Below are 27529 nucleotides of genomic sequence, written 5' to 3' on the forward strand. Positions count from 1 at the left end.
TCACTAACCAGTGGGTGATGTCACTGTTGGTTGCCACCCAGGTTCACTACAAGCATAGTGATCATTGTGAGAACAACTTCAGTTTACACTTACAACTTTAAACTTTGTAGGTAGTAAAAGGAAATGGAAATCTTTAACTGCATGCTACACAGATAGGTGTAAAGTATCTGGTATCAGTATTTCCTCCAGCTGTTGGTTATCACAGAATCAACCCTCAACCAAGTGGCAGTGTGGAGAACAAAAAAAGAAATCTGAGGACTCTAAACTACAGGTCCACTGTTTTAACTCCTCTTTAGTTCTTCTAAATCATCAATCTCATGACTTGTTTGAGTCTCCACTGGGTTTTGATTTTTTTTTTCTTTTCTTTTTTTTATTCACAGCTGTGGTTGCTGCTTAAGCTCACTCCACAGCTCCACACAGACCCAGACCATAACACACGTTTCTTCCTTTGGGTCACACGCTTTTCCCAGGAAAGACAGACCAAATACCGTCTTTTATAACAGCAACGTTCACCCTTTAAAGATCTGAACGTAGATTAAGTCATTGTGGCCGAATAGGAACCAGCAACTGAGCTGACATTTTATGAAAATTATATGTAATCTGAATGAGATAAAGTAGTTATATTCTAGCAGCGCGGCTCTGACACAATCTCAGCCATCGCCGGGCGGGAGCTTTGGTCTGGCTGCGCAGAGAGCAGCGCAAGTTATTATGGAGGGAAAGAGGCTAATCCATGGAGGATCTGCTTACTATCACATCACTCACTCAATCTAACAGCAGGACTGTGTCTCTCGCTCCCTCTCCGGATCACTGGTTATATGTATCACAGATTCAGATAGAACATGACTCACCACTCCTCCGCTGTCCTCTGCTGTTCACCACTTTTTGATCCTAAACTGGTAAGTGAAAATGATTCTCTGGGAAAAAAAAAAAAAAAGCGACACAGGAACAGGCACATTTCGACGCACACACTATACTAATCACACAAACACACACTCACACATACACTCTAGAGTGTAACCCTCCCATCGGCCCAGCATGTTGAATAACCTGCGTTGCATAACCGAGGTCAGATATAAAAAGAAGCACATCATCCCCTAAGACACACACACTCATTTCATGCTCTATCTGGGTCACAGAGTACGAGAGAAATAATAACACAGAAGTCATTTCGGATTACATAGCCGAGATCAATAGCCCTCACTGTCTGCATGAAAGCTTCATTTTGCCCAGGCCTTCCAATGAAAGGGGCTGATTGTAGCCGGGATTGACTGTTTTAATGGCTTGATGATGAAGATGATGAACGAGATGATGAGAAATTGTGTCATGAAAGTGTGGAAAGGAGAACTGAAAATGTGAACGAGATTGCTCACCAGGATAGACACACCTCGTACAGACAGAAGCCTGAATATATATTTACACTGGAACGAGACCCTAAAGTTCAACATGGATGTGTGATATAATAAGTCCTGTTAGAGCTTATGAAAAAGGTTTCAACTGTTGTCAAACTGTTGGTTCAAAAGTACAGTTTGGGCCATTTGGGGGCAGTGAAAACAGGATTTAAACAGTAACATAGAAACTGTAAAAGGTGGTTATAGTGAATTTGATCGCAAAGGGGTTGCTACGGTTACAGTATCTTTCATTGAGAGTCGTGTTTCTGCTCAACTGGTGAAATTAAGTCAAATATACACTCTTTCTGAAGCTCTGTTTTAACTCTCCGCAAAATAAATAGAGTATTAGGCTCTTTAGCTACTAAATGTGCCTCGATTTTGACCAGAAACTGTCTGCAAACTGTTTAGCTGATGTTTGATGCATGGAAAGTAGAACACATTTACATTTAAGAGCCGAGCAGAGGAAGGGCGGGTCTTGGCCTTTGCACTGCGGGCACTGGTCTTTCCATGTCCAAACACTTGGAATGTAAAGTGTCTTCTTTACATTTTTGAAAATAACTATAAAGAGCCTACCACAGTTGTCCTCAGAGCTGTTGCTTTTGGATTTACCTCCTTGACTTGAAGCCGTCGTGACGTCACTTATTGGTTTGTGAGCTGCTGTTTTGAAGCTTCGTGTCTGGTATTGTGAACACTGTCATCTTGGTTTGTTGGAGCCAAAAGTGACCATATCCACCCCTTGCTCATCTCTATGAGCTGCATCCCAGGCATGCTGATCAAACAAGACATGGGCCAAAACATAACTCTCTTTGAGGCCTAATATCAAATTATTTATGGAAGTATTTTCAGAAGGACCACCAGAACACAGATCAGAAGGAGTGGACCTCGCGAATGAAACCATAATGGCTTGTGGAAAAAAAATTATTGACTTTTGAATGGAAATATGTAGAGCGAGAGGTTCTTTTGGAGGCAGACCCTTGTGGCCCTCAGTGGTTTTGCACTTTAGGGCACTTCAGCATTGGCTTTTCTTTTCAAACCTGAAGACTACATCCATTCTTGCGTAGAGTTGGCTGAAACCTGTTGCTAAAAACAATCAACCGAAGCAATAAAATTGCCTGCCAAAGAAATCAAAACAATATGTAAGTTCTTTATCTCAGCATAACAGCTTCAAATTATTTTTTTGGGGGACACTTACTTGTAGTAGGGAGAATGGCATCTCTTTCATTCAGTCAATGCACCCCTAGTGTCTGTTTTTGCAACGGCTAACTTTGGTGAGCAGGTCAGACCTCCCAAAACGAGTGTTTTTGACCGAGCAGCAGCTTGTGATGCTCCTCATCGTTGTTCCAGCATACTCTATACTCCAGCACCGTGGCATTATACTCTACTATAAACACGAGCTTTGCCCTGGCTTTAGCAGCACCAGTCTGTTCACATCTAAACAATTTTTTGTGTCTTACTTCTTTTTGAAATGGGACATTGGTTACATATATAACCCCAGATTCTCTGAGTAGCTACGATGCCCATTAGAACTTTCACTATTGAGTTCATATCCTCGCCCTTGAACAGTCATGAAGCAGAATTTAATCCACCCGAATCCTGTAATCACCATTTGTGTCCACAGAGGCCGCTTTTGCCACTCTGCTAAGCTAATTTTATGTATCGTTGCTTTAAAAAATGCGTCAATTTTAAGAGTTGGTGCTAGATGGGAGCAGTCAGAGGGACGCACACTCTAAACTCTACGCTGCTGAGATTGGTTGTTTCACTGTCAGTCAACTAGTCCCAAACCTGAACCCTCCCACAATGCAACAATCAATTACAGGCAGAGCATCCCTCCAGCTGATCCAATCAAGCAACAGTCAATACTTAGTTGCACTGAGGGAAACTGCAGAGAAAAATATATCTTATAGCTCCTTTAAGCATTCGCCAAATAAAATTCCCAGTAAACCAGTAAATAGAAGTTCAGACTTCTATAATTTGACCTTGCATACACATAATATGGATAAAGGATATTGTAGGAGATGCTCTATTGTTTGTAATCTTGCAGTTATTTCTCTTTTAAACATGTTATTTTCTTCATTCTTTTCTGGTTTATATGTCCCGGTACTGTTGGTTAAAATAAACAAATTTCCACAGAAGTGAACGGACAGTGAGCCAAGTTAGACTCGAACCAAAGGAACAAGTCATTTGATTTTTGTAGTTTCCACTGATCATTAAATATGATTTCTCCTAACACTTACCAAGTAACAGAAACTTACTTAGAAATACCAAGATTAGATTTTCCAAAAGCTTCTTGAATTTTTGCGCTTCCTGTTTTCTGTCAAGCTCAAAGTAGGAATCCATTTAGGTGTTTTCAGGTTAGAAAAGTGCTGGCAGCCCTCGTACCTCCGTGTCTTCACCTCTCATCTAATGCCTCTATGCATGCAAGCAGACGCGCACACACACACACACACACACACACACACACACACACACACACACACACACACACACACACACACACACACACACACACACACACACACACACACACACACACACACACACACACACACACACACACACACAAACATTCCCGCTTTGATACAAATCCCTATGGTGAGCGTCTATCATCTCGAGCAATAACGAGCTGTCATTGGCCCTCAGTGATCTATCTGTCTGAATGTGTCAGCGAGCAGGCAGGCTGACTGAACGTCGGGCTAAAGCAGTTCTCCACTTCCAAGGGCTGCCAGTCAGCGCTGGGGGCACCTGAGACAACCCCGTGTCGGTGAGGGATCACTTCTGAAGGCTGACACTGGATCAGAGCCAGGAAAAAAAAAAATCATGTCGACGTTTGACCCCACCCCCACGTACTGGGGGTAAAAAAAAAGAAGAAGTCGGGGAAGAGACAGGAACGTAAGGTGATGAGGAACTGACAGCTAAATGCCAAATAGGTTGTCTCGGGAGGATTCGGTATCTGACCGGCTTCTATTTTAAAGATAAGAGTGAAAGATCTGAGTTATTAAAGTTTTAGTCTGCGTATATAAATATATTCATTTACATGTTGAGGTGAGTTTAAACTAACTCAGGGGGCACCTTGGATATTCACCACCTGAATGTCACCGTGATACAAGATAAACCTAAATAGCCCCCACAGATAACAGCCAGATGCAGCCATCACAACACCTCCATGTGTAATGTATTCCCTCCACATTGCGTGAGATATATTATCTAGCTGTGCTTATTGTGTCGGTGATAAATGCAGCACACATTAACTCCACCAAATGTGTTTCTCCTATTTCCACAATGAAGGGGGCCTTACTTTCCTCTGACCTTCAGCGGGCTGCAAAGCCAGCACAAAATATGCATTTAGAAGAAGCAGCAGGAGTGGATGTGAGGGCTGCAGGAGATTGCTTTCTTTTGTACGGCGTCATGCAGGAACATGCATCACTGTCCGCCTCCAACAAACAGCCAGTAATATGCAGAAATATTAAGTAGGATCAGCAAATAAATATATGGAGTGCAGCTAGCGCTGTGACAGATGTTGGCTATTTGCATGGAGCTCCTCTGTCATGTCATTAGCCGACTCTCTCAGCCAAGCAGGCAAAATGAATGAACTGGCTGCTCGGATGTTCGAGCTGCGGTGAGTTGAGGTGCGATGGAGGAAACTTGTGGCAGAGTGGAGGTGTCTACAGTGCAGCCAGGTGTTTCGTTCATGTGTGAGCGTATCACAATAGAAGTGTGTGCATTTTTCATGCCGCTGATCTGAGTTTCTTTGGAGTGGAGAAAGGTGTTGGCCGACCTCTGACCCCGCCATAAACCACCTCCCTTTAAGAGTTACGTGGAGGGGTTGTGTGTTATTATTTCATACCGCACATTTACACCGAGGCACACATGCACACATTGCGGGCTTACATGCTTGTGCCACACTCTATTTCTTAACAATTCTTGGAGGGCAGCAACACGGGGTATCAAAGATTGATTTAGTCAGTGAAGCAGAGTATTCACACTGTTCCTGTGTGTTGTGTGGTCAAGGCCGCTGAGTTTCATCCCGCTGAAAATGCCCAGGCTACTGTATGGCTTCAGGGACACTATGTCTGACCTCCACCTAGCTGAACATAAATGAGTAAAGAGAAACTACAACACAGAACAATCCCCTTTATTAACCCCTCCAGGAGCAGTGCGGGCTCGCACAATCAGCCCCGGCATTGTTCACGCGGCTCGACGCATCGAGCACGTCGCCGACGCGCCTCCCAGTCTGCTTTAATGGCGTGAGTCATCAAGCACTGCTCAAGATGGAGAAAAAAAGAAAGAAAGAACGAGAAACAAGTATTGATTTGAAAATGTCTTGTTCTGTTATTTTCAAGAGCTTTCATCTGTATTTTTTTCTCTGTGTTGGCGGAGTGCCTCGGGTCATGGTTGGGGAGTTTATAGAATGTTGTTGTTTTTTCACCTGTGTATGTGTATGTGAATGTGTATGTGTATGTGTATGTTTATGTGTGTGTGTGTGTGCTCATGCATGTATCAAATCTTGTCAGCTGCGGAATACATATGAGGAGGCAGGAGAGTCATATATCTGACAAAGTGCAGCCAATAAAGTATAATTCATGACTGTTACTGTGCCCGTGGATAGTAGTCATTACTCTAGTGTTGGTGTGCGAGTAGTATATCAGGCCTCAAAACAACAGCCCTCATCACTATATTGATTGCCTGACACTTTCTAAAACATGTTTTTTTTTTTTTTTTTTTTTTTTGAGAGGGCAAAATAGTGCAATATAGAGAGAAAAGGGAGCGAAAGATAGATGTTAGAGGAGAGGTGGAAGAGAGTCTCTCTGTCTTAATATTGCTGCAGCTCCGCTGATAGTCTCAAGACACCAGAACGTATACTGGTGCTTACACATCCACTCTGTCACAGGCTAAATCCAATCTTCAGTCCAGTTATCATTGTTTCACATACAGTTATGTGTCTGTCCAGTCCTTCGATTTCCTCCGTTCGGACACAGCAGTTTTTTTTTTGTTTTTTTTTCTTATAACACAGTACACAGCATTGTTTTCCATTACTCCGCAAGAATTTGTCGCGCGGGCCGCTGCTTCTCTGAGGACGCGCTGTTAATGCGATGCATGTGAAAGATCATTTTCATGTGATCGTCATCCATCTCTTTCAAGAAGTCGTCTCCCGCCTTACCCCCCCCCCTCCCCACACACACACACAAACACACACTCCTGAGGCAAACCGCGCTGCCTGCTGTGTTTTCTGTCAACTTTCCCCCTCAGTGTTGTGTCTCCTTCAGTGTTTCCTCGTCAGTATTGGTTCGTGTCAAATCGCAGCATTTGATAGAGAGACCATCTTCTTACTGGATGTCTTCAGGACACCAGAGGTGAACTTCAGTTTGTGTTTGATTAGGACTAAATTGAAAACATGTTCACACTGAGGTGACTAGATCATGCAGAAAGATGTTGGCACTGTTTCTGTAGAGATTATATTTTTATAGATATAATTTTGGTTGTGTTGTTGTGAACACTAAAAACAAAATCCTATTCACCTCCACGGTCCTGTATTAGAAGTAGAACTCGTAAAAAAAATCATCTTTGGGAATCTGGTTGTGTGATTTATTTCAACACAGTTTGATTTAATTTAATTCGGTTCTTGGTGTCACAAACAGGGCTGGAACACGGGCCGATATTTTTATGGCTGTTGCTCAAGACCACAGCATGTGATTCACTGGTGTTTCAGGAACCAGTCTGACCCAGGTTCATGTTTTTGTTATGTTTCATACATTTGATCCTGCTTGCTTATACATTTGATTTTGATTTGTTCCTACATCACAATTTTGCAAGTACAATAACAAACTTTGTGTAACACAGCTTTGGTTTTTAGATGGTGTGCGCCTGACATTAGCGTACTGTCCATACATTCAGTAGCCTTTTCTGTTAAAACAGACACAAATTTATAAACAGATTCATTTCTCTGCCACAACTTCTTTTGATTCTTCTTCTATTATTTAATGAGGGACTATAGTCTGCCTCGCCTTCCTGTAATTGCTCCAAAAGTCTAAAACATCCAGAAAGTGTTTTCATGCTGCAAACCAGCTGAACCATGGTTCAGTTTTTTCCAAACTGAGACCACCTCCTCTGGTTGGACCTAATTGTAGTCTTTTGGTCCAAATTGTGGTCCGAGGCCCCTTTGACATCTGATACTGTAGTTTGGACTAAGCTGAAAAGTTTAAAGGTCCAGACCAAATAATAAGTGTGAAAGCACCATCACTCTTTTCACTTTTGAAATAGGTGGTTAGTGGGGAGAATTAACTTACAATTATATATAGTCCAAAAGTCTGAACTGTCCAAAAACCACAAGGTGGAAGTGAAAACACCATAAGAACAATGAATTGTACAACGTAATTGGTCTTGTTGAAAATCACTGTGACCAATAAGAAAAAAGCTGTCAAAAAGTGTAACAGTGCACAGATTTTTCTATTTAACTGCGATATTTTGGAGACACGTGATTTTAACCTCAGAGTTAATGTATTTGAAAGAAACCAAGATTGGTCAACGTATTCTGCAGCAAGGCAAAGAGACGAGTGCTCTGCTGCGCTGCTGCTAACATGATTACCGTTCCCTGCAGTGAACAACTCCCCTCTGCTGCAATGCTAATACCAGGGAAATGTCATAATGCAAATGTTATCCACAGCGCTGTAAGGCGCAGGTACTCTGGAATGAAACCGACTGGAGTTCTTTTCTTCACCTGATAGAACTTGTCTGGAGTCCATAGTGCTCGTCTGCTGACTAGTTTTTTTTGACTTTGGAGTTTTGCTTTCTGCTGACATTAGTCCAAAAATGTTTGCCCTATTTTGAGAAAAGATCTCACAATTTTCCCTCCACCCCTAAATGCTATATCCATATCTAAATCCTGCCGATAGTTTAGGTTTTCTTTCTCTGGTGCTGTGTTCCAAATTATGTACTTCCCTTAGTACACTAACAAATAGTGCTGTTACATGTTAGGACTCTTACTTGTTTGGTGCATGAATTTTGACAGTGTAGTGTTGTTTCAAACCGCACACTGCCGCTCTGCACTGACTGGAAATAACCGCAACATTAGAATAAATCACCCGCAAAAATATCTGCAGTTTTATTTATTTTACCCAGAAATTAACGTGTTTTCGTGCCTTCTTTATAACACATTTAATAAACACACTGATTCTTCTGTCCAGCAGCAGTAGTGAAAAAGAAACACTTGTGTGTGATGTTCAGGAACAGCTGCAGCTTCCTCAGACGCCTTAATTTGAAAATTCTTTACTTCATTGGCCCCGCCCCTTCCTCTCTCCATAGCTAAGATGTCGACCATTTAAGGTGGAAAGTGCACTGCATGTTTCTGTACTTGACAGTGTGAACACATTTATGCACTCAAAATAGTGAGTGTTAGTACACAAGTACGCCATTTGGATCAGAGCACTGAGAAAAAAAAAAAACTAAACTATCTGCATTAGCACTCTTGAAATCACTTTTGGTGAGTGGGAATATTTTTTCAGAAACTTTGGTAAAGAGGTCTGAAGAATCTCGGTAGACTATTTTCATGTTGACACCAAATGAGCATTCAGATTTTAAGAAATGATGAGCTATGCATTTCCTGGTGTTGTCCCTTTTTGGTACCATATTTCTTTCAGGTACAGTGTTTCACATACCTTTTTTTTCCCAGCTCGATCTGTCGTATCAACTCATTTTCAGTGTCAAAACATTTGCGCGGCGTCCCCTCACGTTTCCTCTCTGATCTACGCCGTGGTTGGATTCTTCCCCCTCATTCCGTCTTTCTTCATTTAATCAACCCCCTCGTGGACTTTTCATGGACTCCATGGGACCTCCAATTTTTAATGCCGTGGCTGATATACGGTCGTGTTAAAGATGGGTGCTTTCCGTTTGACGAGCGTGGTTTAATCTAAATCAAGATATGGGTCCCCGGAGGCCGGTGCTGTAATCATGTCAAACTGGTGATACCGCTCACTGTCACCCTCTCTCCATCTCGCTTCATCATCATCTGCATTGCAATTATTGAGCAGATTTAGATGGTATCTGGCTCTTAGGTAATCAGGAGGAGAATAGGATTAGATGTAACATTAGATGGCCATGTTGTTAATCTCAATGAGTTGCATCACATAGCTCATCTGGCTGCGGGATATCTGACATCTGGATTGGAGGCGTCGGTCCAAGGTTAAACTATAGATTTCTTGGGTTACATAAGTGGGAAAAAAAACACATTTTTGCATGAGAAAAGCCAGCATGGAAGTCAATGTGCTTCCAGTGAAGACAATTAGTCACACAATAAATGAGTTTTAATGCGTGAGCATATACACACGCTTGCATGCTGATATTATAAAGTCTTTTTATATTACTTAATCAAGCAGTCATGTTAATTGTGTAATAGGCTTGTATATTTCCATGCTGTCTCATCTCATTTACATATTTACGCCTGTGTTAATGAGGAAGGCTCGATTAAAGGGGGGGAGGAGGGGGCATAAGTGGCCCCTCCCTCAATATCACTGATTTATTTATGCTCATTAAGCTGGACGGCGCAGATCTACAATCCTATTTGCAAAAAGGAGAGGATTGTTTTCGAATTCCACGGGCACATGACGGGCAAGCTGTACCGCCGCAAACGATATAAGTAGCCTTTGTGCCTACTTGGAATAAATAAATTATCAATACAAATGGAAAACCCTAGTGAAGTAAGAGTTCAACATGGAAAAAATGGGAGGAGTGACGAGTGAATTCTTGAAAATTAGAAGGGGATTGAGTGGAGTCGCCTTTATCGGGACATCGTTGCCGCGGGGCCGCTTGTAGTAGCGAGCCTGTTCTCTCTCGGGGCTGCAGTAACAAGGCAGAATGATGAAAATAAGTGTGTCCATTAGACCAGTTAATCTTGTTTGGCCTGTTACATTGGTCTATATTTTAATCCCAAACTATGGCTCCCTTGTTCTCTGCTCTTTTTATGTGCACATGTACTGTAGAGGGTCACTCACCACGCTCGCATGCATACACACACACACACACACACACACACACACACACACACACACACACACACACACACACACACACACACACACACACACACACACACACACACACACACACACACACACACACACACACATATCCACATGCACAATCCGGGCCTTCATGCAGACACAGTGATTGAGCGGTCACACACAGACAGTGGATTCTCTCCACTGTTCTCCTGCCTCTCCGCTCCTCCCTTCTCCTCCTCCTCCTTTTCACAAAACAACACAGGGCTCTTCTGAGCCCCCGGAGGAGAAAGAGCAAAATTTACAAGAGGAACACAGGAGGGATCAGTGGGGCTGTTGTATGCTGGTGAACAGCACCCCTTTGACTGGGAACCAGAGGTCAGGGCATGGCTCCCAAAGCCTGCTGGCTTCTTTGTGTGTGTGTGTGTGTGTGTGTGTGTGTGTGTGTGTGTGTGTGTGTGTGTGTGTGTGTGTGTGTGTGTGTGTGTGTGTGTGTGTGTGTGTGTGTGTGTGTGTGTGTGTGTGTGTGTGAGTGCGTGCGTGCGTGTGCGTGCGTGTGTGTTTGCCTGCGTCTGTGCGCAAGTGTTTGTGCATGCATGCGTCTGTGTTCTTTGAATGTGTGTGTTGGCATTTGTGTGTGTGCTTGCCTTAGGGTGCATGAGACCCCGCCTGCTAATGTTACAGGGGAAAGTCACAAACTGTTTTTGTGGCAAGCTGAAGTCACATGATGGCACAGCATGTGCGTAATCTTTTTATACACACTGTAAACTATAGTATTTGGCTTGTGTTGATGTGCTAGCACGGCACTGGGATGAACAGTTTGCTTATGTGTGGTGAGTGACATTGAGAGATACTCTTACAACCGCATCTGACTTTATTCCCCACCACTCCATAAGTAGCTTATCCTCTTTAACACCAATAAATGGTGGCAACACTCCGAGTTTAATAAGATTAGACACATAATTTTCACCAAAGTGCCCCCTGAAGACAGCGTATTTCTGGTCTTTTTTTTTTTAAAGCATCCCACTCAATTATTCTGTCATCAAGGATTTGGTGCTTTTTGGGAGAACATTTTCCGTCAGTGGTGGGATGCTCTGTGATGGCTGTAGGTTTTAGGAGTAAACTTGTTCATATCCTACACATACTGACTGCATGCAGATGTAGGCTGTGGGGCAAAAGATGTTCTGCAGATCAGCTTTCGAGCTTTTGAGTTGAAATTCAGGAGGTAATATGTAGAAAACAAGATATAGATTGTAATTCATGGGATTTTGTGAGTGTCAGGATGAAGGAGCTCTAGAAATCAGTTGGAAAGTGAAGGATGGAGGACAAATAATTTAGTGTTGAAATAACGTTTATGAAACTGAGTATACAGTGGAGAATATAGAAAACACTGTACTTCACTCGACGTGTGCAGGCTTCACAATGAACGTTGGACAAGAAATATAATTATGTCACCAACCTGTTTGCCGGTTTGTTACAGCCCGATGGCGTCTCAGAGATTCACTCAAGGTGCCTTAGGTTTAGGCACCAAAGTCCTCGAGTTAAGTTTAGGAAAAGATCATGGTTTGTACATCAACTTGGTACATCATGTTAGTTACTTTACATGTGTTATGAAAGGTAAGTGAGTTACGATACAAAAAAGAAATCCATGTTGACTTTTACTTTCTCATGGACTTGACCATTGGTCTCTGATGAATGTCTTCTGTTCATTCCATCCAATCACCCCCAACCTTTCTCCTTACGTGGACTTAGTCACTTTTAGTCCTCTGTCACATGACCTTTTTCTTTGTCCAGGGTCGCCTTGGTGCCGACACAAAAGGGCACCTCGTGCGTATTTCTCTGACGCAGCATTTGACGCCCTGCGAGATCAAATTAATTTTGTGTTGGACTTAAAGATGAGGACTGAGGGATAAATCTGTTTTGTAGGAAGTGAGACTTAAAACATTGAATGAAGAAGATGCAACATGAGTTGTACAAATCTGAATCTGCAATGTAAGACTAATGTAGGATGCAAGATATCAGATATTATACATGATAAGGTCATATTTCATCCCGGTATTATGGCAAGGTGTGAAATAGACACACCTGTCCATTACAGAAAAACGTGAGAGCTAGTCTTTGGCCTTTTATACGTGTGAAAGTTATACATTTTCCTGTAGTGGATTAAAAAGGAAACCTACTACATGCCTTGAGCCCTGTGATTTACAGGAAAATTAAACTTTTTGCAAAAACACATGGTTGGGGTTACTAAATAAGCACATAGTTGGGGTTCGAGAAAAAACAACATGTTTGGGGTTAGGAAACAAAAAACAATTACAGAAAAATCTTGTTACCTCCTGGATTTGAACCTCTTTGTCCTGCATGGCAGTTCCGGGACATTGATCAAATGATCAAGCGTCACAAGACTCTTGCATGCGTGTAGGTTTCACGCTTACAAAGTGTGTAACTTTCATGCCTAGACAGCCCGAAGTGTGGCTATCTCACGTTTTGCTGTAGTGGACGGGCATGTCTATTTCACATTTTGCTGTGATACTGGGTTATGTAGTTAAGGTTATAGTTAGGCATGTTTGACTAACTCTGCTTTCAAGATTACACAGTAATGCTTCTAGAGTGAGGGACTATAGGGATGTAGGATGAATGACACACAGGAGTACTGTATGTGGAGACAACAATTTATAATACATGATGTTGGATGTATGGTAGCAGAAATACTGTAGCTTGCAGAAAATGACAGAAAATGATTTGGGCTGTTGGAATTGAAATTGGGATGCAGGAAATAGAATGTAGCAGGTAAATGAGATTTGGAGCTGGGCTTAAAAATCTATCATGGGATACGGCTTCTTTACACCAGGAGTGATCAAAATGGATGAGTGCAAGGATGTCAGCAGAAGATGTCTCCTTCAGTTCCACAAATGATGATGGAAGCTGACTGTTTTCCAAATGCATCCACACAAGCTGGAGAGGCAACATCAGAGCACCATTTGGAGCCACAGAGAGGACTTAAAGCAGGAGGCGGAGGTGACCTCCATAATGGCTGAGTGGATGAACGGATGGATGGAGTCGAAGAGCTGCGGTGCGTGGAAGTGTCTCATCTCCAGCCTCTACTCCAGTGTACGTAAGTAATGGGTGCGAGCTGCCTTCTAACATCGCCATCATCACTACAGTCAACACCTGCTCTTCAGATGGCACAACATATACACACTCTTACCTGCAAACACGCGCATGCATCGCAAGCACTTTCATGACACAAGGAAGCCCGTGTTAAAGGTAAAGAGCCTGCGGGGTTAGATGTCAACAGCTAAGGGGTCTGAAATCATGTCAGAATGCACTTATCCTATTCCAAACCCTCCCGTCACATATTGCAAACAGATGTGCAAGCCTCGTTTTTTTTTTTTTTTTTTTTATTACCGTTGACGCCTCTCAAAAATGGTATTCAGGAAACTCTCATTGATATATACCCAGTGGCAAGGTGATAGTCTCTTCCCCCCGCCCTCCTGCTGCAGCCATCCAGGTTGCCTGAGTGCTACCAGCGGAGCAGTGATGGATGACGCAAGGCTCATTAGGATAAGACAACAAAATCAATAGAGCGAGTGCAGAGGTGTCAGCGCCTCACACATGCCAGTAAAAAAACACAGTGATAGTCTATTCGCTGGCAATGAAGTGGATCTGAGTTTTGGTGTTTGGGTGTGTGTGTGTGTGTGTGTGTGTGTGTGTGTGTGTGTGTGTGTGTGTGTGTGTGTGTGTGTGTGTGTGTGTGTGTGTGTGTGTGTGTGTGTGTGTGTGTGTGTGTGTGTGTGTGTGTGTGTGTGTGTGTGTGTGTGTGTGTGTTTGGCTGTAGACAGGGAGCAGTTATGGGGTGAGTGATTGATGCTGATGGATATGGATAATGGATAAACTCAAATATAAGAGCTTTCAGTGAGGGGGTTTGTGTGGCCATGTTTGTGTGTCAGAGGAGAAGCAGGAAAGAGTCCCATTAAGGCAAATAAAAGACAGGTTTGGAGCTTCAGGTTGCCATGCAAAAAAAAAGATCCTCCTATTTTTAAAGCCGTGATATTAAAAAGTGAGTGAAGTTATTGTTTCTCTTTTGGATGTAGATACGGTGCCATAAACAGCCCATTGTCTCAAATCTACATCAGCTCTTATCTGTGACAGAACCTGTCTCCTCTCTGGTTTGGGACCTTCCTTTATGCTCCGAGGTATATTACCATGCAGCATACTGCAAAAAATATCCACCAGAAATAGTCTTTTTTTCTTCTTCTATGCATCACTCTTAAATCCTAATCTTCCATAAAAATGATGTAAAGCACATAAAGCTTGTACAGGTCTTTGCAAGATGAGGGAATCCTGTGCAAGCCCCATAAAAGTTTCTACTTGATTTGGCACTAATTATAGGTCAAATGTGATAAATTGGTTCATTTCCAATTAATTTCATTCCATTTAATTTCTAGAGTAACCTAGAAAGGCGTTCCTTCAGCGCAGCTGTTCAGCTGAACGTGCAGAAATATACATTTGATCTACAGACAAACATAAAATTTTGCATAAAGGATATCTCCTATAATTAGTACCAAATTATATAAATTATTTTAGGAAATTATAAGGAAATTACAGAAGTGTTAATTTTTTTTTATCCTTTTTACATCTAAAATAAAACCTAATTGGATAAATTCAGATTTCCATTGCTTTTTGGATTTTAATGCAGGTCTTGGTGCTGTATAAATACTGTAAAGGTGTCAAAACGCTCCGACCACGGTGTAGGGCACCCAGCCCATTTTCCACAATTAAGCCATTTGGACCATTATAAGTTTTTTATGTAACAAACTCACGCTTATGTCAAATGTCCTTCTTCAGCACGACCCACTGTCCATCCTTTTATGAAAAACGTCATGCTGTTGGTTAGCTACAAGATCAAAGAAAATATGGTCTGATCGGGACGTGCATCAGCCAGAAAACTGTCAGCCAATCAGAAGAGAGGGTCACTGACATCACTACACCTTAAAGACACAGACACAAAACAGCCTGTTGTTGGTAGAGCTCCAGAGAGAAGCTTAAGAGAGATGTAAAACTATACTGAAATGTTTTTTGGAACTTTAAAAAACACAAAATATCTTCTTATGGACATCAAGACTGTCAATAAAACAATAGTTAAGTGTAAAACATGGGACCTTTAATGCTAAATATAAGGCCAAACAATTTTTTGAGACTCACACTCACATTTCTTTCAGCGGATTTGAAATATAGCAACCTCTTATCTCCTGGAGGTCGTAATTTATGGTTGCACACGCTGCCACTGAGATGCGTTAGTACTTATCTGTTGTTCTTGCAGTCACAGGGCTGCACACACATGTGTGCAGATCTACACGTGCACACACACACACACACACACACACACACACACACACACACACACACACACACACACACACACACACACACACACACACACACACACACACACACACACACACACACCGCGCAGCGAAGGAGGTTGTGGGGGTAGATAGTTGTTGACAGTTTGCTGTTTGTGGTCTCACATGTAGCAGATGTCTTCCTGTGTGAGGCTCTGCAGTTTTCTGTTGAACCAGAGCCTCAATGATTTCCCTGTTTGACTAGAAGCGTCACTGCGGCAGGCAGCGCACTGGAGACGGTTACAACTCCAAACTCCACTTCATTCTGAGTGAAATCGTGAGGGTTGATGTCAGCCTCTTTCCTTTGCTACCCTATTCCAATCCCAACTTTGGACTTGAATGACTTTCTTAGTAGTAATGGAATTCCCAAGTAAAGTTCATTCAGTGGATCTCCACTCTACTCCCCTAACAGTCCAGTAATTGAATTGAAATCAAACCTAATTGGATTGCTGTAGGAATGTCACTGAACACTGCGTCTTTTCCTGGGAAGGGGTCGTAGAGCACAGGCCGCCGTGTGTGTGTTTCTGTGAATGACGATGGAGATGGAGATGAGGCGGCGAATTAGATTAGACTAATCATTTTCACTATGAGTGCTCGGATTTGGTGGTTTGGCGCAGAGGCTGGCTCCCAGTGTGCCGGTAACATGCTGACAGTCAGCAGAAACCAGACGTCTCTCCACCCTGCCATCACGTCACACAAACAAATGAACTGAACATCCTGTACAAAACACAGCGTGTGCAGCCGCCTGCACATTGATACAGTATGCTATGAAAACACAGCCTGCTGCGATCTGCTGTACAACATGTCTACAACATGTCTACTGTACTCTGATCTGCTCAGCTCCACCAACTGTCGTCTACTCCTCTGTACTCTACTCACTGCCTCTGTACTCTGCTGCTCTGTCTGTACTCCCCGGTGCTTTATTCTACTCCGTCACTCTACTTAACTCTTCTTCACTTTGCTTTGCAGTGTTCTGCTCTACTTTATTCTACTCTTCTGTACTTTACTCAGTGCCTATGTTCTCTGCTCCTCCCGTATTCTACTGTGCTTTACTGCGATGTCACTCTTTACTTTACTCAGCTCTACTCTATTCTACTCGGCTTTTCTTCTCTACTCAACTTGGCTCTACTCTACTCCAGTTTAATCAATTAACTGTACTCTTTTCTTCTCTTCTCTATTGTACTCTACTCTACTCCACTACAGCACATTTCTCTACTCTACTCTACTACAGCACTTTCTCTACTCTACTCTACTCTACTCTACTCTACTCTACTCTACTCTACTCTACTCTACTCTACTCTACTCTACTCTTTATTCTACTCTACTCTACTCTACTCTACTCTTTATTCTACTCTACTCTACTCTACTCTACTCTACTCTACTCTACTCTACTCTACTGCCTTCTGCACTTGTATTATTCTGCACTCTTCTCTGTCTGACTTGTCTTTACTCTACTCTTCTCCATCACTCCTGTTTACTTGACTGTATTTTTCACTACCTCCATTGGACTTCTCTCTGTTCTGCTCTGCTCCTCTCTACCTTACTCTACTCTCTTTCGCTCCTGAACACAGCCTTACAACCCTACTTTAATATCCTCTCCTGTCCTTCACACAGTTCCCCTGTTTATTTGGCTGTGCTTGTTTTCCTTGTTCAGCTCATATTCCTTTAATTTGTGGTCAGGCTTCTGGTTTTGATCACAGCCATAATGAAAGACAAAGACTTGCTGCACTGATGCCATTATAACCAGAGTCTCCTGTGATGCCACATTTGTTATGACTGGGACTTTGGGGTGGGGCTCTGATCTGCATCCAGGGAAATGTAACTACCCCAGAATCCATGTTTTTGCTTTCCTCTGTGTTATGTAATGAGCATTTCATAACGGATTTTATGCAAAAATGTATGTCTGGTCTCTCACGGAAGAGATGCTGGATCATTCACTCAAGGTAAATGTTCTGTTCTGCTAGTTTTTCAACAGGAAGGTCAACGTGTCAGAACGCGGCCTCCTTTTCTTACTTTATGCCCTAACAGTTTTCTGTGTCAGTCGCACAACATTTCCGTATGTAAAGCTTTTAATGCAAATTGCAGCGAGACGGAGGATATCTGATGAAAAGCCCTTCACATTTTCTGCTTCACTACATCAGTTTGTCAGATTAGAAAGTTCAGGTAGGCCTCTAGTCTCATTATTTAGCATGAATACCATCCAATTTTAATCAGCGTCCAACCGAGGGGAGTTGGGGGCATCCCAAGGGTCTGTATTGTACATGAAGTCTTGATTTTGCCCAAGGTTCTTCTCCAGATATGCTCCAACTTTTTTCCCCCTCACGTCTATTTTTTTTTTTTTTTTTTTTTTTTTTTCTATTTCTCATTAGAACTCGTTTCGGACTTCATTTTAGCTGTAGGGTCCAACAGGGCTCCCAATTAGATGGACGACAGAATTAATGAAGTCTGTCTCTATCTGTCTATCTCTCTCACTCTTCCTCTCTCTCTCCTCCTCCTCCTCCTCCTCTTCCCTTGCTCTATTTATCCCAGTGCTCAGGGGGACACTCGGTCTGGATTCAGTCAGCGTGGCGGCGTTTCTTCTCTTACTAAATTAAATATGTGTAATTGATGGTTTCATAAACAGAGCTAACCTTGCCAGCAGCGATCATCATCGGGAGCTGCTGCTGAGGAGGTCCATGTGAATATGTGTTGTATCAGAGAAGAGCCCGCAACTGCATCCATAAGTCCTCAGGTTCTCCACTCACAATGAGAGAGAGAAAAAGGAGAGCGAGAAGCAAGCAGCGAGATATTGACTCCCAACAGTTTCTCGCCTTTGCAGGCGTAACACATGACATAATGTCTCCTGCAGACAGCCTCGGCTGAAAGCAGACAGCATTGTTCTTGGGTAAACTCTCACTTACAGGATGTTCTCTCTTTCTTTCTCACTCTCACTCTCCCTCTCTCCTTCTCCTTCTCTCATTGTGCTTTGTTTGTGTCGCCTTTTTACTACCATGAAACTGGAGAAATGAAAGCAGGTTGAACTATACAGACTGGGGGAGTGAAGGCTGCTCAATATAAATGTCAAGTACAGTGAAGAGCACGCATTTATGGCAGCCTTGTGTGAACACAAACAGTCTGAACAAGAAGAAATGTGTCACTATAGCATTTGTTAAAGGAAATTGTTTGACTATGACAGTAAACACATTTCCTAAATAGTTTGGTTACTTTATCATTCTATAAGTTCACATACTGTTGAGATAGTTTAAACATGTTTATGTCAGAAAAGTTAAGACTTATAATGCTGTATAACAAAAGAAAAAGCGAAGCAACTAATTCCACATAATTCATCTTCTGGGTCTGACAATGCAGGCCTACATACCAGAGCTTCTCACCAGCACATGAATATATGTAGATTTTTGATACATGTGTTAGCTGACTCAAATTTCAGGTGTCTGGTTATATGTTATTGATATAATGATAAAATGTGACCTCAGTCAACTGAAACAGAACATATTTCTCACACATTTTTATTTAACAATTACATGCATTGTAATTATATACAGTGTGCAGCCATTAATGCTACATGAAAACTTTTGTGTAGCAAGTTACAAAGTAACCAATGTATCAGTGCCACTGTGCTTGGTTTATATATTACGTTCCTACTTTGTACACTTATGGTTTTGAATGATAGGTCCATTTTATTTATCATTATGTCTTCATTGAAATATTAATGAACAGCATGTTTTAACAAAACTAAATCTAATTTCTGCCCATCACTTAGATTTAATTTTGTTGCTTTATTCTCAAACGTTAAGAAGAAATAACAAAGGCATGCTGGGAGGTGCTAATACGACAACAAAGCTGTGCAGTCAACACCAGGAGTAGTGTTGAATTATTCTCCTCAACACTCAGCGAATGAACCCCAAAATATTACCCCACCAGAGAGTAACACTGAACACAAGCTGCAGTCTAACTTAGAAAATAAACTCCCAAAATCAAAGTCTTTATTTAACTCCAGGATATTTCACTCCAGAAATGTGCTGTGCACTGACCGCGTCTTGAGCTGCTAAATGCTTGATTGTGTTTACGGGCTATTTGCCTACTTTGTCGCTCTGTTGTTTGAAGCTCGGCAGGTTGCGTAAGTTTTATTTATTTAAGCTTTTCAAAGAAAACTGGAGTTGGCCAAAGAAGAGGAGTGAGAATGAACCAAAAACATTAAAGTCATAGGCTCGAAAACCAAAACAATAAGCTGAAAGACACTGCAGAGAGGAATTCCAAATTGACTGTGATAATTCGGTGTGGATTCATCACTATCAGCAGCATGTACCGCATTACACACAGTTATAGATCAGTTAATTATATACAAATATTGATAAGAGCGGTTTTAATGTCCTCGTTTTTGTGATTGATGTGGCTGTGAGGGGGCTCTGACATTAGGGGGTCACAATGTAGCAGTGCCGGTGTTTACACCTGAAACTACACTTTTATTTGGTTCCATTTTGTAAACTCCCTTCTGGTGCAGACCTGTCTGCTTGAGGCTGATTTTATGGGTTTATTTTTCTAACTCAGAGCAGTTCTCTTTTTATGCTCCAACTGTAATCCCTGATACAGAGATCTCACCTACAAGGGCAATGAGACTTCACCCTACACGGCCACAATGTAATGAATGCATAGAAAAGCTTATGCACGTTTTTTTGCGGCAGTCCCACTATCAATAACGCAGACATATCCATTAGTGCGAGAGATTCTTGTCCGGGGCAAACACTCCCTCTAGCATTTAAACAAACCTCCACGGGGACTCATTCTCCCAGACTCCCCTGGGGCGGGGACACAAAACAGTGCCAGACCATACTGTACTGCCGGGATCTGTCTCTTTCACGCCTGCAGTGCTCATAGCAGCAGAGAGGGGCGGGTGACACACAAAGACGGAGAGAAAAAAAACACGCACATCAGGGAGCACACTCGCTCCTGCCGTGGCTGGTTTGTGTTTTGGCGAGAAGCGCTTGGTCGGGGTTGGGATATTCAAATTAATGAATGAGAGTGAGGAAAGTGAAAGATGAAAAATGTGCTTGGAGAGGCTCTGACTTTGAGTAATGCTGGTAATTGGAGGGAAACATATAGAAATGCAGTGGGCATGTATTAGCAAATGAATGTGAAGAAGAAGAAAAAAAACAAAACCTTTTGTGTGTCTCATTGCTTATTGCATCTCTCTGGTCGGGACAAAGAAAGTTGCAGTGCAAACACAAAATTGTCCCCACAATCCGATGCTTTGGAATTGGGAAAGGAGCCAGCTGCTTATAGCTCACCGCTGTATTGTCAATTTATCAAGTGTGTTAAAGCTGCACTGCAGCTGATATCTTCTGTTAGAGTGTTACGATCTTATAGCCCTGTCTGATTTATCTGCTGTCTGGCTTCAGCACTCTCCTGTGTGTTTAGGTGCTAATTAGAGTACAACACACACACACACACACACACACACACACACACACACACACACACACACACACACACACACACACACACACACACACACACACACACACACACACACACACACACACACACACACACACACACACACACACACAGGCCACAGTCTCATTGGTGATATAGACCGTGTTTTATCACAAGAGAAAAGTGGGTGTTGCACCAAAAGAGAGCCTTAAATTACTGGTGACATCTCAAGTAAGGCTCACACACACACACACACACACACACACACACACACACACACACACACACACACACACACACACACACACACACACACACACACACACACACACACACACACACACACACACACACACACACACACACACACACACACACACACACACACATATAGCCACACACATAGGGGGTTACCTATACACTGTCTGATAACTCACTGGGACAAATAAAGTGTTCCTGTACTGGCCAAAAAAACAAAAAACAATCTTGATTCTTCACTCCGCTGCCAGTGTCCTCTCCTCCATCTGTCTTTTCAACTATCATTTTAAAGATTTAAAGATCCCCCCCTCTGTCCTCGCCCTCCTTTCAGATGACCGCCCCGGCCTCTTCCTTCTCCCCGACCAATCAGTCCTCTGTACCCCTACACACACACATACACACACAAATAAACACACACACACACACACACCTCTAACCCACCCCTGTCTGCTGGCCACAGTTCAGTATGTGCAGTAATCCTGGATGCCTCAGAGGAAGAGCTGCACCGAATCACTCCATAAATGTATGAGTGTCCAAAATGAAGAGGAGCTGAGAAATGTGTGGGCAGCGGGCTGGGAAGCATGTCCAAGCTTACTAACAGGATGGGGATGGAGGGGTGCGGGGGTGGGGTGGGGGGGGGCATGGTGTGGGTGGGGTTGGCTGGAGCCGCAAAGTGGGAGAGTGGGTGATTGTGGGGCGTTGTAGGGAGAAGGGAGGCTCGTTTTAAATGTCTATCTTGACAGAGGGAAGTCAGACTAAGCCGCAGGGGGCAGGTTTTTCAAACAATTATTTTGCAATATTTATTTTGAGATAGGGACAAAATATGATGAGGGTTTTGGCCTTCATCTGTGTTTTTCTTTTAATTTTATCTTCCTCCAGGCTGAGCACCATATTGTCTCTCCGCTGAGTGTTTTAGTCATTGCAGTAGTTGAAATTAAATGGTTTCCTTGTACTTAAAGTCCCTTTCAGCTCAAAAACATATTTAACACATATATTGTGAGTTCACTTGGATGTTTGACCTTAGCTGAGCAGAATTAGTTATGCGTTTTACACCAGCAGGCTGCTTTCCCATTCATTCGCTGAAGAGGGAAGTTTCTCTGTGCTGAATCTGACCTGTGCGCCTGTACAGCATTATGTGACATCACATGTATTAGCCAATAGAGCACATCGAACACCACGCCCATTTCTGGGGGAAAACAATCCCACATTCTCCATTGGCGCCAACAGAGAATTGGAGGAAGTTGAGACTTTTCTATAAAGTTCTGTTTCAAACTAACCAGTTTAATGAATAACTTTATGCCGAAGAGTTGCTGTGTAGTTAGTTGCACCAACAATCGTGTGAAAAATGCTGATTCCTGATTTTTTTTTTTTTTCCTGACATGTCCTAAAAAAGATCTTGATAGAAGGGCCTCATGGCGCTGCTCTATACAAGGAAAGGCAATGGGACGCTGTGGTTTATAATGAAGCTCAGTCAGTTGTCAGAGCACAGTGTTGATATTAGCTAAAATTTGTGGAGCATGACTAAAAAGTAAAATATTTGGAAATCTGCACACCTGGAGACTTAATAAGATAAAATTAGATGTCCGTGGAGGACACCTCTTACCACTAAGCGGGGTTATAGCAGTAGCTTGATGCTGGCGTGAAGGGACTGAAGAGGGATCAAATCATGAACTAACTTATCTCTGGTGGTTTGGTTTTGTACCGCTACGATGCAACTATGATGGAAACTTAAGACTTCCAGCGCTCCTGTACACTTAGAGAGGACTTTTTCAGTGCCGTAGGAGACATCTTGTGTACAACAGTAAAAAACATGAAAACTAAATTTAGCAAATCAAAAAGATTTTGGGTTTTTCCATGTGAGACAGGTGTACCTTAAAACATGCTCAACTATTTTGTGCAGTATTCTTAAAAATATTTGGAAGTATAAGCACTCAGGGGCTGAGCAATGTCCACAGCGTTTGTTGTTGAAGAAATAGAGAGCATTACTTATTTACTTCCAACAACAACCATTTTCTGTGCTGATCCAGGGATTTGACCCGATTACCTTTCAGTCCCAACCTGACATTATCACTTCTATGCCTCCATTTCCTCCAATTCTGTGATGACTCACTTTCCTCCAAAGAGAGGATTCTTATGGGTCACAGGTGAAGTAATTTAGTTGGTTTCAATTATTCATATTGAGTGGGATGGAATCAATACATATTAATAATAATGCAAGTGGGAAATCATATGTTTGATATGGTGGATCGATGTGGTGTATACAGCTGGTGGTGGTTGAGAAGAAGAGACTTGTTGAGTTGCACTTTAATGCTGAAATCCTGAATTATGGAGGGTCAAGTCAAGAAGAAAGAGAGCCTGAGGAGCATTACATAGAAGGCTCGTGTGCCTCGTTCCTTCCCTGGCATCTTCCTCTCCTCGCTCCCTGCCTCTATGCCGCCTCCTCTTCCTCTACTCATCCTCTCCCTCAGTCCTTTTGGAATGATGCACATTTGTTCCCTCTGTCACATCTTTGCCACTCTTCCCTCATCTATTCTCTCTGTTGTCTGTATCCTCCTCAGCCCACCCCTAAATCCCCTCCTTTTCTTCTTCTCACTCCCTGGATGACTTTAAATGACTTCAGGGAAAGTTATTTTGAGTTCAGGTAGAGTTCAGTTGCAGACCCGCTAGCCTTTTTCTATTCTCCCCGTCTAAGCCGACACGTGAACGTCGTCCCTGGCTTCCTCTTGACATGGGATCAGCCTCGAAGCTCAAAGCCCCCAGAATGGCAATCGTATTTTGTAATTCAGTCCCTTGTGGCTCGGACTTTGTGTTTGATCAAGTAGGCTGCTGCGTTTATGTTTGACTTTGGGCTCACTTGTGTTTAATGGAATTTTCTTTTGCTTTTTAGCATGGACAGATTATGAGACAATGGGCCCCTGAGCAACACGCAAAAGGCCTCTTACCTCCTACACAGGAACAAAACAGACTGAAAGAGATGCAGTTTTTTTGTGTCTCTTAATCATTTTGCATTGCTTTGATGTTTTGTCTCTTTTTCATAATTTTACATCTTTTTGTGGTTGTTTTGTGTTTCATTGAAGTTATTGTCCATCGCTCTGTTGTTCTTTGTTGATCGTTGCAATCATTTGGTGTGTCTGGGTCATTGTTTTGTGTCTGTGTATTGTTGTGTTTTATCTCTTTGTAGTTGCTTTGTGTGTCTACATAACTGTTTCGCATCTCTCTAGTGATTTTGTGTCTCTACGTAGTTGTTTGCATCTGTCTGTAGTTTTGCGTCTCTAACTAGTTTTGTGCATCTTTTTGTAGTTGGTTAGTTTCTCTTCATAGTTGTTTGCATCTTTTTGGTGTTGCTTTGTATAGACGTAGTTGTTTGCATCTCCTTGTAGTTGTTTTGTGTCTGTAGTCATTCTGTATACATTTTTAGTCATTTACATCTTTTCATAGACATTTTGTGTGTCTATTTGTTCTCCTTTTGAAGCTGTTTTGCTTCTGTTTGTGGTCATTTTGTGCCTCCCTGCAGTCATTACCTGTCTCTAAGCAGTCCGTTGACATCTCATTGCACGTATTTTGTGTCTTTTTATAGTAATTTTGCATGTCTTTTGTTGTTTTGTGTCTCTATGTAGTCAGTTTATGTCTATATTTAGTTATTCTGTGTCTCCTATTAGTCGTTTTGTATCTTTGCAGGCTTTTTGTGTCTCGTTTAGCAACCATGTGGAGGTGAAGCTGAACTCTCAGCTGCTGCTGATGATTAAAAAGCGGCAGCTTAACTCCAGTATTTAGTTCAAACACTGTAAATTAAGAGAGGCAGTCTTACTCCTGCTCACAGCTTCCTGTCACAGCAGATCCACACTGGCACTCAGATATTACACTAAATAGTCTAACAAACTCTACAACATATCATAGGAAACCATCAGAGTGCTTCTATTTTCTTCAACCAGAGTTGCTCTGCCATGAACTCATTTGAAATGATTACAAATATGACATTAGAGTGAAATTATACAGCAGATACTTTAAAATTCTGATTGTGTTTAGAAGAAAATAAAACACACAATCCATCACTCCCCTAGTTGTAACGGAGCTCTTTGACTTTCCAAAAAGAAATGACAGCAGTTACATCAATCAGCAGCTCTAAACCAGGAACTGCTTGACCCCTTTGGGCTCCTGTACCTGTGCTCAGTGGGCCGGTTCCTTAATCCATTCATGAATTTTAAGGAAAAAGTAAAATTGGAAATAACTAACGAAATAATGCAATTTTATTTGAGCAAAGTGCTGACAATAAGGCCTAATATCCACTACATATGCATAACATGATCTGTTACTCAGAAGAACGATACGACAATGGGATAAGTCATGTGTGTAATTGAAGATCCAGCATTTCAACCTGTTATGAACAGCTTCAGTGGCTTTTTGTCAGTTTGGCAAAGCTCACCCTTGCCTCCTAGTGGTCACTGAAGCGATTGCACCCCTTGAAGCGAGCTCTACACTTGAGAGACAGAGTTGTCTGTGTTTGCATGCGTCTATGTGGGTGTGTCGCTGCCAAGGACCTGTCCGTCTAGTCCACGAGCTTCCTGTAATCTGCCTGACACGCGCGAGGCCCCCAGTGACTTTCTGTTATTAGGCCCATTAGACAGCCTGGGATGAAGCTGAATTTTCATTAGCTCGAGTGAATGTGCGCGCAGACGTGTGGACTTGCACGCGTGTGTGTGATGAGTATGTAATCTGTCTGACACCAGCCAGCCAAGAGGGAGAGACACTCGAGGGATGACGGATAATAACTCGGCATTCACGGGACAGACAGAGCAACCCGGAGTGACTGTGAGGCAGCAGTGCGTGATGTAGCTTACAGTTGCTTGTTTGTAAATTACAGTATTGATGGGTTATATATGGCTGCCGCTTCTAAGTGTTTCCGTTTGACCTTTTTCCTGCTCTCTGAACCCCACCGCTCTGATCACGAGCCCGAGCTGCAAACCCAACTTTATTTGCCGCATTTCTGATTCAAGTCAGGATTTTAATTCCACCACATTCTCTTCTCTCTCATCCATATCGTCCCATTCCTTACTCATTTGTTGCCCCTCTATCATATCACAGTGCATTTCCCAACCAATAAACGGAGGCACTCTTCTGTAGAAATGTATTTATCTTTCACATAAACTCCGTTCTGGCTCCACTGGTAGCTCTCTGGCACTTAATTTCTATTAATGGTTCTGCAACTGGCGCTCGAATCCAATCCACTGTTAGTTGGGGCGAGCAGGAAGCGCACACAACGAAATATGCATAGGCAATTATCCTCTGTAATGTGCATGGCCCCCAACCACTAATGTATCTGTGCTCATTGTGTGTTGCAGGAAACATTGTGAATCGGTGGCTGAGTGCGTGCATACATTAACAGTGATGCAGAGGCCGACGCTGAGGGTGAAAAGTATGTACATAAGTGTGATATTAGTCAGGTCACATTATTCTTAGTTGTGTAATAGCGTCCCTGGACAAATAAACAGAAGGATTGGTTATACAGGAACACACACACACACGCAGACCTGGAGTCTGCCGGCGCAGCGCAGCAAGAAAAACCGACTCACGGTAATAATCATCATCAGCGTTGTCCGCTGAGTAGCTTGTAAAGCCTTGTCCTGTTTTTTTGGGGCAACGGTAACAGTGTTTCTCATGCTGTGCCATTGTTCCTGGAGAGTCCTCCAATGTCTTCTCAGCTGTCAGCTGGTTATAGATTTAACACAGCTCACTGGGACAGTGACAGGAGGCCAATAACAGGCTCCTGGGCTTGTAAAGCCTCCATCTGCAGAGGAAACACAGAGCAAATAAACCCCGAGGAGAGGACACATGCACAACCCTATTAGAACTGCTGTAATGACACAGTGGAGTGTGTTCATGCACACCAAGGTGTGTTAAAGTTTTATAGTGTGAGGTCAGTGATGAGGTGGGCTCAGATATGATGGGATGAGGCCTAATAGGCTGTTTTATAGATGCTGTGTGTGTGTGTGTGTGTGTGTGTGTGTGTGTGTGTGTGTGTGTGTGTGTGTGTGTGTGTGTGTGTGTGTGTGATTGC

At 42.6% G+C, this 27529-nt stretch overlaps 1 protein-coding gene across 3 annotated transcripts in view; it reads left to right on the top strand.

The window, feature by feature from the left end:
- Nucleotides 1-27529, top strand: part of nrsn1l (neurensin 1-like) — a 117619-nt gene that overhangs the window by 56173 nt on the left and 33917 nt on the right. The window contains exon 3 of one of the 3 annotated variants that reach the window (XM_069703434.1): nt 13334-13493. The exons of the other annotated variants lie outside the window; for them this stretch is intronic. The gene's annotated coding sequence lies outside the window, so the exon portion shown is untranslated. The remainder of the gene's footprint in view (nt 1-13333; nt 13494-27529) is intronic. 3 annotated transcript variants of the gene reach the window in all.

This window comes from Brachyistius frenatus, unplaced genomic scaffold (assembly GCF_029030835.1).
Source record: "Brachyistius frenatus isolate BFR_SWC_R1_liver_20210118 unplaced genomic scaffold, ASM2903083v1 Contig_46, whole genome shotgun sequence".
NCBI lineage: Eukaryota > Metazoa > Chordata > Actinopteri > Embiotocidae > Brachyistius > Brachyistius frenatus.